The 12873-nt window shown below is 46.7% G+C and overlaps 1 non-coding gene across 1 annotated transcript; it reads left to right on the top strand.

The window, feature by feature from the left end:
• Nucleotides 1-8682: 8682 nt before the first annotated feature.
• LOC123326818 lies at nucleotides 8683-8896 on the top strand. The gene has a single exon (XR_006541355.1). It is a non-coding gene; the product is annotated as a small nucleolar RNA U3 (small nucleolar RNA).
• Nucleotides 8897-12873: the final 3977 nt, after the last annotated feature.

The raw sequence follows: 12873 nt of genomic DNA, 5'->3' as shown, positions 1-12873 counted from the left end.
CCCACGTTGTCCTTACACGGTGACACTGATGATTCTCCCACCGAGAGACGTGATCTAAGTTTCCTCCATGCAGATCTAGACAGGCTGGGGACTAGGGCAGAAGTAATGGTTTTGTTTCCAGCCGGTTCTCTCGGAACTCTCACTCTTGGAACCCAGCTGCCATGCTGTGAGGAAGCCCAGACCACAGGGAGAGGCTCCGTGTGGGCGGCTGGGTGACAGTCCCTGCTAAGATCCTAGCCGACGACCAGCGTCATGGCCAGTCATGTGAGGGAGGAAGACTTTGAAGTGACTCCACCTCCAGCTCCCGTCTGACGGCAACTGCCCAAGGGATCCTGAACAAGAGCACATAGCCGAGGCCCTGTTAGTCTATAGCACGAGAGATAATAATAAAATGGTTGTTGTTGTTTTAAGCCGTTGCTTATGGAGATGATTCATTTCAAAGCAATAGATAACTAAAACAGGCCCGGTGAGCAGAGCGAGGAAAGACAAAAGTGGGCCTCAGGCAGCTTTTCCATCTCCCCCGCTAAAAAGATGCCCTGCATTTATACAACATCACATGCACATTAGCAGACATTTGAGAAGGAGGACAAGACAGGGAAAAAAGAGAAACAATGTCCGTTCAGTGCCTGCCATATACGAGGGAAGTGACTTCTTGCCCATCATACAGAGGAGGAAACGGATGTCCAAAGAAGTTAAGTGACTTGAATGAGGTTACACTGAGGACAGGTGTGCTGTTTGTGAAGCGAGGTCTGCAGGAGTAGCCTGTGGTCTAAAACACATGTGGAGGGAAGAGGGGCTCAATACATATCAGCTGGATGAATGAATGAATGAATGAATGCACTCCACTTGCCTTCACTCTCTCTGGCCTTTTTCTTTCCCGGTGGCTCAGAGGGCAGGTTGAATAGTCAATGAGACAACCCACCTGATTTGCTTTTCCTAGGAAGGGGAAGAGAAGGGAGAGAATGGCTGTGAGCTGAACCTAGGACCCCACCCTGGCTAGTCTCACGGAGATAGGCTGGCCTTCCTGCCAGGCGACAGTCACCATCCTGTCCTCCCTCTCTGGCCAGGGCCTTGGGTCTCAGCTCTCTCGAAGGTTCAGCTCCCTGCCTGAGTTCCGGGTTGTCCCTGGAGGCCCACCTAAGCCCCATCCTGGCTGTGTGTGTGCAGTCTCTGGTGTCGGTCCCCAGGGCAACACCAAGGCCATGGTGATTGCGACCACAGAGAAGCAGGGCCAACGGGCTTCTCTGCGCACCCTTGTCCTCTCCAAGCACAACTGAAATCAGAAATAACTTTCTCCGTTGCCACAGATATTTGAGGAAGGCTGCAGGCCCTGCGGCTGCACTGCCTTTCCCTTGCTCATTTTTTATTCACCCCAGATAATCATAGTTTTCCAGGAAAGAGGGAGAAGGCCAGCATGCAGCGGAAGCGACACTGGCCAAGCACCTACCATGCCCAAGCACTGTATAACATACGTGTATCATCTCATTTGAGTCTCATAATAATACTACGAGGTACATATTATTACTGCTATTTTACAGATGAATAAAGTGAGGCTCAGAGAGGTTAAGTAACTTTCCCAAAGTCACACAGTTACCATGATCTGGAACTGGATTTCAAGCCCTGCCAAGCCTGTATCTAAAGCTCTTTTCTTCTTTCCCAGGAAGGAGAATCCTCTTGCCCCTGAAGCCTATAGGACCATTGCAGGACCAGGAGATAACCCCATCTCTGCCACCCAAATATGGAGCTGGGGCCATAAACACTGGCAAAGATCACAAGCACCATACTCAGTAAAATGAATCTGAGCCGTCCCTGAGGTTCTTTGCTTCTGTCTGTAAGACAATTGAACCCCAGGTATTGGGTTCTGGCCTGAACTCATTCCTGAGCCAGCCACGTACCACAACCCTGCCTCCCAGAGCTCAGACCAAGCCATAGGCCTTCCCTGTGTGGCTGACCTAACCCACCACTGAGTTCCATTTCCGCTGGACGTGGTTCATGACAGCACAGTGGGTCAGCACTTAGGTTCAGGAGCTATACAGCCTGGGCTCAAATCTTGGTTCTTAATACTAATATGACCTCTTGCAAGTTACTCAACCTGGCCTTGGCTCAGTTTCCCACTTGCAAAATGGGGCTAATGAGAAAACTCACCACCACGTGGGGCTGTGAGGACTGGGCGTTAGCGTGTGAAAAGACTTATAACGTAGTAAGTTGGCTAACAATGCTACTTCTGGTTTGATTGAAACTGCCTGAGCATACATCCTCCACATCCAGAAAGAACCCTTTCCAGGGCCTGCGGCATCCCATTCCAAAGACTATATGTAACAGCCCCACCAGCCCCCTCACCTCATCTATCACCCCTTCCAGAGAACCAGGAAGGGACTGGCCGGGAGGCCTTTCCGCATAAAGGAGGATGCTCTTTGAAATGGCCAGGTGCGGCCAACAGTTCACAAGCCGGCTGCACCCCTGCTTCCCTTCATGTGGTACGGACTGTTTCACCACATTCAGGCCTCACCTTGAACCCTCAGACCCTTTCCTCCAATTGCCTGTGCCTGGCCTGGAGGTGGTGCCCTACACAGAGAGCAGGAGAAACAGCTGCTCATTATTGGCCTCCTCTCCTCCATTAGGATATGAAGCACTTCAGAGAGGGGACTCTACAGCCAGAGAGTGAACTGGTGACCTCACTGCTCAGTTCACTAGGTTCCAGGCATCCCAAACGGCCAGCGACCTTTTCTTTCCCTTTGGTGAGTTGATGCCTGGCTTCGGTGGCAGAGGTCCCTCCCCCAAAGCCCCCGCCCACCCTCCAACCCGATCCGGGTGCAGAACCACTCTGGCACATCAAGAGATTCTAGACTCTCAATGGCACAGGTTAGAGTTTACTGTGTGTGTTTGTGGTTTTTCCCCATCTGTACCCTGCCCGGTAATAGCAAAGCCAAGTTGAAGCCAGGCTGGCCCAGGATGCAGAAGCAGAATGCTAATTCTGTATCGGGCCTCTTTCAACTCAGCCATCCTGAATGCACCAAGGTAACTCCATTCATCCTCTCCTTCATGCCACCCCTGTCCACCGGTCTAGTGGGTAGAGCAGTGCACCTTCCTTCCCTGGTCCCTTCTGTCAGCTGACATGTATTTCCTCCTATATCAGAACTTTAAAAAAAAAGATACTCACCGAGCTCCTGATTAGCAGGTCATGTGCTAAGTGATCAACAGGTACTCTCTCATTTATTCCTCACAAATACCCTGCAAGGTAAGTAGTGTTATTAACCCCATTTTATTGATGTGGAAACTGAGGCTCAGCATGGCTAAGAAACTTGCCTGGATTTCACATCCAACGAACAAACGGCTGAGCCAGGATTTGGATGAGGTCTCTCCAACCCTAGAACCCATTTTCATACTAGCACACCGTGTGTCTTCCTGCAAGGTTGCCTTATCCTCCCCGCAGATGCGTCTTCACACTAGTTCTGCCCCCTCCATGATTCAAGGCAGAGGTTCTTTACCATGAGCACCCACTGCTACACACGGACACCTCTTAGCCACGCTGCTGCCTTAAGTCGCTTGTGTGATTCCGAGCAAAGCAGCTTAAGATTCTCAGTCTTGTTTTAATATCAAGAGGTCTGAGTTCCTAGACCTGTGACATATTCATTGACTGGCATTGCAAGAAGTACCAAGATTAAAAATGAATGGGGATAGGGGCACCTGGGTGGCTCAGTCAGTTGGGCGTCTGCCTTCAGCTCAGGTCATGATCCTGGGGTCCTGGGACAGAGTCCCTGGGTCAGGCTCCCTGCTGGGTGGGGAGTCTGCTTGTCCCTCTGCCCCTCCCCCTGCTCCTGCTCTTTCTCTCTCACTCACTGTCTCTCTCAAGTAGGTAAATGAAATCTTTTAAAAAAAATAAATGGGAAAAATAATTTAAGATGCTGAAATCTTGTAATGGATACCTAGGTGGGTATTATCATTTAATCATCCCTATTATTGTTAACATTTTAAATTTTCATCATGTTTTAAATAAAGAATTTAACAATTTAAAGAAAAGAAAGAAGAGAAATACCAAAGTTAAAGACCTAGAGCAGCCCCACCAGTAGCTGGATTCAAAATCCACCATCCTGGTACCAGGATCTGAGCACCCCAGCACGGTCACCTAGACTTAGTATATGAAGAAAGCATAAGCCGTGTTTCCCAAAGTCTGTCCTGGGGAACTCTTACCCCAAGAGATGCTACACCAAAAAAGGTTCCATAGTTAAACAGGTATGAGAGACTCTATATACTCTAGTTCCTGCCTAAGGGTTTACTACACTCCTTAGCAAATTATAAGGTTGAGAAGTTTTTCGGTGAAGAGGTCTGTCTCCCTTTATTTGACTCAGTGCCTCTTCAATTTATGTAATTCCAGAACCCTTTCATCCTTGCTGGGTGCCACAGACTCAGTGTTCAGCGGAACAGACTTTGGGAAATGCTGTCCTGGCATCTCCATCCTCGCCTGACTCAGACCAGGTTCGTCTGCTGATCACCAGCCTGCCAGCTCTAGCCGCCCACCCCGCGGGCAGCGCCCACAAGGCCGGCAGTGCGTGGCCTGGGCCCGCGGAGCAGAGCTCACACCCCTGCTCCCAGCGGGGTCCTCGGGCTGCCTCTCTGGCCCCTGGACTCTGGAGCCAGCAGCCTGCCCAGCCCGCAGCTGACCTCCCTTGACTTGATCCCCCACCTTTGGGCGCCCCCTGCCAAGTGTGCACGCCTGCTCCCCGCCAGGGAAGACACGCCGGAGAGCAAGGCTGGGTGACAAGCCGGGCCACACTTGAGCAGAGCCATGTGCTGGGGAATCGGCCTGTGTCTGAACAGAGGCATCCAACAGCTTGCAGGACGAAGACACAAACAGCCCCCAAGCTCCAAACGCCTTCACAGACTTCCAGCGTGTGAAAGAACCCACGTGTCTCTCCAGCACCCTACCCACCAGGGGACACCCGCCGCAGCCGCCTCCGCCCCCAAAAGCCAAAGTCATGTGACTGCTACCAGCCTTTGTCCAGCAGCTCAGAAGGACAGGGCCAGCGTCACTGGTACGTTCTGTCCAGCTCAAAGCCCAGGACAGAGGTCGAGAAATAGTAAGGACCGCAAGAGTCCCAGGATGGGGTGGGCTGCGGATGTGGGGTGTGTGAAATCAGGATAGCCATCTACTTCCTCATGAAATTTGCTTCTCCAAGCCAAGTGTCCTCTTTTTACAGGACCGGGATTAATAGCATCCCCGACTAAGGACCCTGTGTGCCCAAGGATATCTAAAACAATGCTGATGGGTCCACGTGAGTCTGTGTGAGTAGGGGAGGGAGGTCAAGAACACAGGAATAAGCCAAAACGGAAGGTTTCTATTAGACAGCACTGCCTTTAAAAGGTCCATGTTTCCCATGATTGACAATTAACTTTGGCATCAATGAACGGCTCCCCTTTCCCGCCTCCACCCCCCCCCCACATGGATTCCCCCCCCCAACCATGAAATTTATAGTCCCTCTCTTGGATTGCTACAGTCTACAGCAAGCATAGGACCAAAACAACAACTAGAGGGCAAAGCAATTAACCATTTCCCCAGGCTGAAGTTCTAGCCTCTTATTGCCTTGATAATTTACTCTGTAAAGTGGCAGGTACCTTGGTTCAGAGTCACTTTCCAAATCTATTTAAAAGTCCCTGAATTCTGCTGAGTCTGATTTCACTCTATGAACAGGACAAAAAACAATAAGGTCTTCAACACTTCATTGTTTGGTGCTAAATATCAGCCGTGATACTTACTTAAAAGCCTATAATTATAATACAACTTGGTTCTCCTGCAAAGCCTCCATTTCCTGGTATACTAGGAGAATAGAATTAGTGGTTTTATTGTTTTAGTGCATCTCTGGAGCAGCGGACCAAAGATTGTATCACTGGGTATCATCCCTTCTCCACACATCTTCCTCTTCCCACAGAGATCCTGCAGCCCTCAGACCCAGCCTCATGGTTCCCGTGGAAAAGTTGTGGAGGTTCTGAGCTTTCAGGGAAGATACAAGGAATGCAAATACCAAGAGCGAAAGGAACCAACATTTTATCACAATCTGTCCAATTCTGAACCAATGATATTGTCTACTCTGACTTCTCCTCGCCCCCAACTGCATTTTCTCCTGCTTCCTATTCAAGGGAACAGCTCCACCATCCGCCACTGGCTCAAGTTACCAACATGGTGGTCCTCTGGGACTTACCCATTTCCCTCACCACTATCCCCATGCCAGATCCACCCAGTCTCCTAAGTCCTGTCAGGGCTATTCTTTCTTCTCCAGCCTACCACTACCGCCTTTGTTCAGATCACCATCTCTTCCCCTGGGTTAACAACAGACTCCTACCTGGTCTCCCTGCCTCCAGGCTTGCTCCCTTCTCTCTATTCTCCGCACTAGAGCCAGGATGATCTTTTAGATCAAAACCAAAATAGATCATGTCACTGCTCTGCTTAAAACCCCCCAGAAACTCAGGGCCCCTGGGTGCCTCAGTCGGTTAAGCGTCTGCCTTTGGCTCAGGTCATGATCGAGTCCCGCATCGGGCTCCTTGCTCAGTGAGGAGTCTGCTTCTCCCTCTGCCTCTCCCCCACCCCCACCCGGGCTTTTGCTCTCTCTCTCTCTCTCTCTCGCTCGCTCATTCTCTCTCTCAAATAAATAAATAAAATCTTAAAAAAAAAAAACCTCAGAAACTACCTGCATTCACCAGGACAAAATTCAAACCCTGATCACTAATACCCTTCATGTTGGTGTCCGTGCCCCCTCTCCAGCTTCCTTTCTTGTACCCCCTCTCTTATCAAATATTAAATTATTGCCGTTCTCAGAACACACCATACCTTTTCATGCCTCTAGCCTCTGCACGTACTGTTTCCACATTCTGGACCCAGTTTCCATCTTTCTCCTGGCTAAGTCCATTCCATTCTCCAAAGACTCAACTCATGCATAACTTCCTCTGGAAAACTTGCTAGAGAGGTAAAAAGTCCATCTTGCTTCCCTACTCTTCCCAAGGGTTCACATAAAATCATGCTGTTTTGTAGTTGTTGTTTCTTATCCCTCTGGTATGTGGCACAAAGTGAGGCAGATCTCTGAGCAACTCTTGACCCACAGCATTCATCTTTCTTTGCTCTTTCCTAACAGGGCCCCACTTTGTTCTGGTACTCACTCTCTCCCAAGAAGCTCCAAGTTTCAGGGAAAGCTGACAGCATCTGATTGGTCCAAGGGTAAATGCGCTTCCTTTCACAAGAACTGGCTCAAGAATGTCATGTGACCCAGCTCTGGCCAATGAGATCTGATGTTTCTTGAAAGAAACAAGAGGTGCTAGATGTCCTTGCTTCTTCTTCCACATAGGATGTATGTTTGGTGCCAGGGTCCCTTTGGCAGTTGGGTGAATTCTATGGACCCCTTCTTAGAATGATATTTTTAAATACATCAAATAAACTACATGCAAAGAACTATAACATAACACAACTACTAAATATTGAAACAGCATATTTATGATATAATAATATATGCAATACTTTGTTAACATATTCAATATCAAGATCTAGTGGTGGGTCTAATAACTACTATAATTTCAAATTAAGCATAAAGTATATTCATGATATATTCACAATTATAATGCTACTTGAAAATACATGTGATTTCTATTGGCGACAAACCCACACTGCCCTACTACTACTGTAGTTTGTTACCTACATTCATAATTGAAGGAAATAACAAATTTTAGTTAGAGTTTGATGATGTGATTCTTTTTCCCACTCAGGTTCATGGGTCCCTGAGTTTATCCATGGAGCTCAGAAAAGAACCCCCGATCTGGACTTTGTACTCTCTGGTTGTGATGGCTGGAACCACTGCAGCCATTTTGCTCACAACCTAAGGATGAACTAGTATGGAGGTTAGCATAGCAAAAAGATGAGAAGAAACTGGGTCCTTGATGCTGATGCTGAGTCTCTAAACCAACCAATCCTGGAGCCCATGGACTTCAGTTATGAAGAGTAATAAAATTACTTATTGTTCAAGCCCATTTGAGCCAGGGTTTCTGTCTCTTTAGCCAATTTTCAGGGAATGAAAAATGTTTAACTTTATATCAGAGTCACTGTCATAGGACAGAACAAATGCAACATCTACATTGAGCTCCCAATCGAAGAGGAAAGCCCCTCTCCTAACTAAAAGCCATGTATTTTATTTTTTTATTTTAATTACAGTATAGTTCACAGAGACTAAAAGCAATTTAAACTACCCTGCTATGTTCACAGTGTAGGACAATACTGATCCTCCAGAGATCGTGTCAGCCCTGAGCCCTGGGCCACAGAGGCTAGAGAAGCACCTGTCTCACAGCACCATCTTTTTTTTTTTTTTTAAAGATTTTATGTATTTATTTGACAGAGAGAGACACAGCCAGAGAGGGAACACAAGCAGGGGGAGTGGGAGAGGGAGAAGCAGGCTTCCCGCCGAGCAGGGAGCCTGACGCGGGGCTCGATCCCAGGACCCTGGGATCATGACCTGAGCCGAAGGCAGACGCTTAACGACTGAGCCACCCAGGCGCCCATCCCACAGCACCATCTTGCAAAGCATATTGGATGGAGGTGAAGCCTTGCACAGGGACCAGTCGACGAGAACTCTTTTCCTAACTACTGCATGGTGAGCATGCCTGAAAGCACTAACAAGGATTCTGAATTTAAAAGCTGACATTCCAAAGACTATACTGTCAGGGATCATTTCTACAGTTCGTTACTAGAGAAGTTTCTCTGAACATGTAGAGTACCCAAAACCATGAAGAGGAGGTGCAATGTCCCTTTCTGAGCATGAAGCTGGCTCTGGGCGTGGCTTCTGCAGCTGCCCTTTGTCATTGATGATCATTCTTCTCCTCCTTTGGGAAACTAGGAGGGAAGGGACACCATCTGAGTAGTTTTCGGGGGGGGGTGGGGGAGGATAAAGGCTGACACGCCATCATCTACAGCAAGGGGTGAGAACAATGTGGGACAGCCAAAAGAGCAGTACTATTCAAACTATTAGTCCCTAGAAAAGATGGAACTTGAGCACATGTCAGAAACACCTTGAATATGCATTAGGAACATGGGAGAGAGCTTTCAGGGCCCTGTCCCCACAGGTTCTGCTTCAATAGGTTGGCAATGGACCCCAAAATTTGCATTTCCAAAATGTTTGGGGTTATGCTGATGCTGGGGACCACACTTTGAGAAGCACTCAAATGTTTCTTGAAAGAAACAAGAGGTGCTAGATGCTAGGTGCCTAGAAGCTGTACAGCAACCCAGAATTACTTCCTCACCCACATGGCTAATGATATCACTTAGGGAAAAGGAACTGGCCTTAAAAATTCGTCAGGTATTAATATTCTGAGCCACTGATCTAGTTTTCTTTACCAAATGTGGTTTGAGCCAGGATTGTGATTTGGTTCAATCTTTGGTGGTGGAGTGCTGGATAAGTATAAGTACATAAGTGTACATAAGTATATTACATATACTTACAATGAAATAAATTATGTTAAAAACAAAGGTAATAAATACTCAGAACTCCTCACTTTCCAATTATTTTACCACATTTTATTATTATCTATGCTCTTGAGGTTATTTACATCTAGTCTGTATGGTAGAAATACCACAAATAATGCTGTGCTATTTTGCATCTCTTTCCAAATCCACATTCCGTGACTTAAAGGTGGTAGATTGAAATCAGCCACGGTGAGAGTATTTACATCATGGAAATTATTGATTGCATAGACTTAAGAAAATAATGGAGAAATGTCAATAATGGAGATTCGATTTAAATGCATGTTGTATCTATAATTGTTACATTGTGACTGGAACAGAAAATTCAGGAAACCTTCTCCCAGAGCTCAAAACCTACTACGTGATTCAGCAAAGAAGTCACTGTGTCATTAGTGAACAAATGAAGATCCAATAGACATCTTTGTTGTTTCTCTTCTGTCTTACTCCTTAACAGAAATGAAAACACAAACCCATACTCACATCGGAATTATACTCACTTATTTAGTGACGTAAGCGCCTTCTTTGCTGAATAGGATAGTAATCAAGCATTTATTCATAGTCTGATTTTGTCAAATCGTGGTTGAATTGCAACCATAGTTTGGCTATGGACACGGGAGTTCAACAAAGGTCAAGAATCGTGAGAATCAATTGCCTATATGGAATTTACAGTACTGCATTGTGTAACTTGTTATTTGTAAATGGTGTGCTACATTCCTTTTCCATCTATAAAATTTATAAAATTTTATAATAAACATATATAAATTATATAAAGTTTACAATAAGCATTTTTTTTTTCCTGGAGAGCTGGTTTTTTAACATTTACCAGCACCATCTTTTAATCATCTTTGAATCCTGAATGGGGTGGGCCCTCGCTGATCATTAAGGTTATGATTCTGGTGCCCTGAGTAAGCACAACGGGGTGAGCAGCTCCCTTACAGAATTGTTTCACCAGGCTTATTTCTTTTGAATGGGCCGCCTGTAACAATAGTATCTTTCATCCTTGTTGCAATTGTCCTTGAGTGGGGACACTGGTGCTTTCATCCTCATATGCATAGTTCGGTGCACTTGCCCTCACAGGGAGATGCCCTGAAAGTAACAAAACTCGCAGAACCAGGGCCACACCCAGCCTTCCAGTAGTTGTCTTTTCCTACAGGTTTACTGTGACACATGGCAGACAACTCCCCGGAGAGTCTTTCCGTGAGAACAGGACTGGGGAAGGGAGCTTCCTTCCTCCTCAGAGGTCCGGGGCAGCGGGGCAGCACGCTAAGGGGCGGAGGGGGGGGGGGCTCCAGAGGCGGGCAGGGCCACAGAAACAGAGCATTCTGGGCAATGGTGATTACTATGCAACACGAGGCCTGGAGCTCCACCGGGAGCAGAGGGTCTCTCCAGAGCTATGGAGATGTCAGACTGGATGGACGTGTTCACCCACACCTCGAGGACTCCCAGATATGCTAGAGAGGGGAGGCCTATTCCTATAGTTACTCAGGTGGGACTACCCACCTACCCACCCACCTTCCAGTCCCACGACTTAGATCTCATTTGTACCCCATTTGTCAAGCTTCATTTTGCAGACAAGAAAGCCCATCTCAGGAGAGAGATGACTCAACCAAAGGAGTCACAGGGTGAGTCAGAGTCCAGTGCTGTGGATGTGTGTCTGCTTCACCCAGTCTCTGCTCCAGGCAATGAGTCTCCTTTAAATAAGCAGGGGAAGCATCAGCTCCTTGTATAGAAACATGCTGAGCCAGCTGGCATGTCTGTGAATCAGCATTTGTGCTTCTCCCAGACCATTTACAGATTCTGGGAGGAGAGTGCAGGGTGAGGGTGCTCCAGAAGCATGATGCTCACAGCTTTTACACAATGGCCAAGCCCTCCCCACCTTGGCTCACCATCCACCTGTTGCATTTGTATCAGTCTGGCACCCCAATACAATGCAAGTTCCTATAGGCAAGGAACATGATGTCCATGGGCTTTGCGGTCAGAACTTGGTTTAAATACTGCTGTTGCCACTTATTAGCTGTGACATTGGGCAAGTCCATCAAATGGGGAAAAAGTAAAGGAACAAAAATTTATTGAAGGCCTATACAAGAAGGATCTTTATAGTTGTAAGTGGTTGAATCCCAACTCAAACAGGATTAAGCAAAAAAGATAATTTACTGGCTCAGCAATCCCATTAATCCTGGAACAGATCTTGTTGGCTTCGGACGTGTTTGGACCCAGGGGAATATCTTCAGGACCCACACTCACTCTGTCCGTCTCTGGAGTCCCCATTCTCTTGTGGACTCCATTATCAAACGACTCTTTACTCAGAGTAGGAAAATGACTGATCAAACTCCAGTCATACATATGCTGCGGCTCAGGCCAAGCAGAAAGGAGAATACATCTCGTCTCAATAACGCCCTCAGGAATCCTAAGAGTCACTTGGATTAGACCGATCTGAGTCACATGCTGTACCTCTGAGCCAATTACTGTGGTGAGGTAAATTCAGAGCACTGATTGGCCATGCTTGGGTCACATGCTCCTTCCTTAGCCAATGACTGTGGGGAGGTAAATTCAGAACACTGATTGGCCATGCTTGGGTCACATGCTCCTCCCCAGGAGGCGGGGATGAAGCCGGGTCCAGAGCACAGGAACAACAAATGGAGTAGGCAGTAGAGTTTTGCAAAGAAATGCTTTCCCTGAAAGCAAGGGGAGTGGATTCTGGATAACCAAAAAGTGTCGTCACATGTTTGGTTCATTATTTTAATCAAGCTCTCATAACAATGTAATTTAACCTTTCAGCTCTACAGTTTCCTCTTTTGAAATGAGAATAATGATACCTAATAAGAAGAATAGCTACCACTTATTTAGTACTTACTATACCAGGCACTGGGCTAAGTGCTTTATATATTCCAACTTAATTATTTATGTCTTAAGATTGTTGTTATTTTTTTTTAAGTTTTTATTTATTTATTCATGAGAGACAGAGAGAGAGAGGCAGAGGGAGAAGCAGGCTCCCAAGGAGCAGGGAGCCCGATGCAGGACTCGATCCCAGGACCCTGGGATCATGACCTGAACCAAAGGCAGATGCTTAACTATCTGAGCCACCCAGGCACCCTTAAGATTGTTAGACGTAAATTAAAACAGATGACTTAAAAGGTCCTAGGCATTGTACCTGGATATAGTAGATGTTAAATGCTTAAATGTATTTTATTTGTATCAGCCACTCACCTACTACAGTATTAAGCATCTAACTGGTACGTATTGCAAAAGCTGCATTAATGAATGAAAGTGTGGATTATTTCTGCATTTAATTATTATATTCTACCTAGTTGCACAAAGGATGTGATATAACACACAGGACGTACATTCAGCAATATAGTGCAATATATAGAGGAAAACAA

Source organism: Neomonachus schauinslandi, chromosome 15 (assembly GCF_002201575.2).
Source record: "Neomonachus schauinslandi chromosome 15, ASM220157v2, whole genome shotgun sequence".
Taxonomy (NCBI): Eukaryota; Metazoa; Chordata; class Mammalia; order Carnivora; family Phocidae; genus Neomonachus; species Neomonachus schauinslandi.
The sequence above is the reverse complement of the archived record's forward strand: the minus strand, read 5'-3'. Positions and strand labels throughout refer to the sequence as shown.